Here is a 2195-nt window from a genome sequence, read left to right as displayed (position 1 = left end):
CCCCATGACCTGGTTTTGGGTATATTTATCAAAGTAATAAATAGTGATTCAATACACTGCTTGGTTAGAGCAGGAGAAAATACTTTAGAGTGCTATGCATTGCAAGAGTAAAATTATGTTGTCAATATTACTGACTTTTCATTTTCCAAATAATAGGTTAAATATTTCTTTAGGGTTTTAAATTAGCTTGAAAAAATGTAGCATATAATCTCTTTGGCCAATGACATACACATTTCGATAGCTAACCATGACATGTTTTTTGGGTATATTTTTTGATCAAATTTTGCCAAAAATTTACCTAGAAAGTCCTCGTTAGTATAGTGATGAGTATCCCCGCCTGTCAAGCGGGAGACCGGGGTTCAATTCCGCGACAGGGAGTTTTGAACTTTTAATCTCTTTTCTGTGTGCTGTTTCACGTTGTTTCATTGAGATAACAAAAATGCCTTATCCAAATTGAATCCAGTGTTTAAGTCAACTTGAAAAAAATCTTGCATGTAAGTTTCATGGCTAGTGCTACAAGTACAGTTTGCGAGGTTCCCCAGACCTGGCTTTAGGTATATTTATCAAAGTAATAAATAGTTATTCAATACACTGCTTGGTTAGAGCAGGAGAATAGACTTTAGAGTGCTATGCATTGCAAGAGTAAAATTATGTTGTCAAAATTACTGACTTTTCATTTGCCAAATAATAGTTTAAATATTTCTTTAGGGTTTTATATTAGCTTGAAAAAATGTAGCATATAATCTCTTTGGCCAATGACATACACATTTCGATAGCTAACCATGACATGTTTTTTGGGTATATTTTTTGATCATATTTTGCCAAAAATTGACCAAGTAAGTCCTCGTTAGTATAGTGTGAAGTATCCCCGCCTGACCTGCGGGAGACAGGGGTTTGATTTCTCGACTTGGAGTTTTGAACTTTCAATCTCTTTTTTTGCATGCTGTTTCACTTTGTTTCATTGAGATAACAAAAATGCCTTATCTAAATTGAATCCAGTGTTTATGTCAACTTGAAAAAATCTTGCATGTAAGCTTCATGGCCAGTGCTACAAGTACAATTTGTGAGGTCACCATGACCTGGTTTTGGGTATATTTGTCAAAGTAATAAATAGTGATTCAATACACTGCTTGGTTAGAGCAGGAGAAAAGACTTTAGAGTGCTATGCATTGCAAGAGTAAAATTATGTTGTCAATATTACTGACTTTTCATTTTCCAAATAATAGGTTAAATATTTCTTTAGGGTTTTAAATTAGCTTGAAAAAAAGTAGCATATAATCTCTTTGGCCAATGACATACAAATTTCGATAGCTAACCATGACATGTTTTTTGGGTATATTTTTTGATATTATTTTGCCAAAAATTGACCAAGTAAGTCCTCGTTGGTATAGTGTGAAGTGTTTCCGCCTGTCATGCGGGAGGCTGGGGTTCTATTCCCCGACGGGGAGTTTTGAACTTTACTCTATTTTTTTTGCATGCTGTTTCACTGTGTTTCATTGAGATAACAAAAATGCCTTATCTAAATTGAATCCAGGGATTATGTCAAATTGAAAAAAATCTTGCATGTAAACTTCATGGCCAGTGCTACAAGTAGAATTTACGAGGTCCCCATGACCTGGTTTTGGGTATATTTATCAAAGTAATAAATAGTGATTCAATACACTGCTTGGTTAGAGTAGGAGAAAAGACTTTAGAGTGCTATGCATTGCAAGAGTAAAATTATGTTGTCAATATTACTGACTTTTCATTTTCCAAATAATAGGTTAAATATTTCTTTAGGGTTTTAAATTAGCTTGAAAAAATGTAGCATATAATCTCTTTGGCCAATGACATACACATTTCGATAGCTAACCATGACATGTTTTTTGAGTATATTTTTTGTTCAAATTTTGCCAAAAATTGACCAAGTAAGTCCTTGTTAGTATAGTGGTGAGTATCCCCGCCTGTCACGCGGGAGACCGGGGTTCAATTCCCCGACGGGGAGTTTTGAACTTTTAATCTCTTTTCTGTGTGCTGTTTCACGTTGTTTCATTGAGATAACAAAAATGCCTTATCCAAATTGAATCCAGTGTTTAAGTCAACTTGAAAAAAATCTTGCATGTAAGTTTCATGGCCAGTGCTACAAGTACAGTTTGCGAGGTCCCCATGACCTGGCTTTAGGTATATTTATCAAAGTAATAAATAGTTATTCAATA

At 34.5% G+C, this 2195-nt stretch overlaps 1 non-coding gene across 1 annotated transcript; it reads left to right on the top strand.

Moving 5' to 3' along the window:
• Nucleotides 1–1912: 1912 nt before the first annotated feature.
• On the top strand, nt 1913–1984 carry TRNAD-GUC (transfer RNA aspartic acid (anticodon GUC)). Its single transcript has one exon. It is a non-coding gene; the product is annotated as a tRNA-Asp (tRNA).
• Nucleotides 1985–2195: the final 211 nt, after the last annotated feature.

This window comes from Taudactylus pleione, unplaced genomic scaffold (genome assembly GCF_031769625.1).
Source record: "Taudactylus pleione unplaced genomic scaffold, aTauple2 ptg000117l, whole genome shotgun sequence".
Classification (NCBI taxonomy): Eukaryota; Metazoa; Chordata; class Amphibia; order Anura; family Myobatrachidae; genus Taudactylus; species Taudactylus pleione.
The sequence above is the reverse complement of the archived record's forward strand: the minus strand, read 5'-3'. Positions and strand labels throughout refer to the sequence as shown.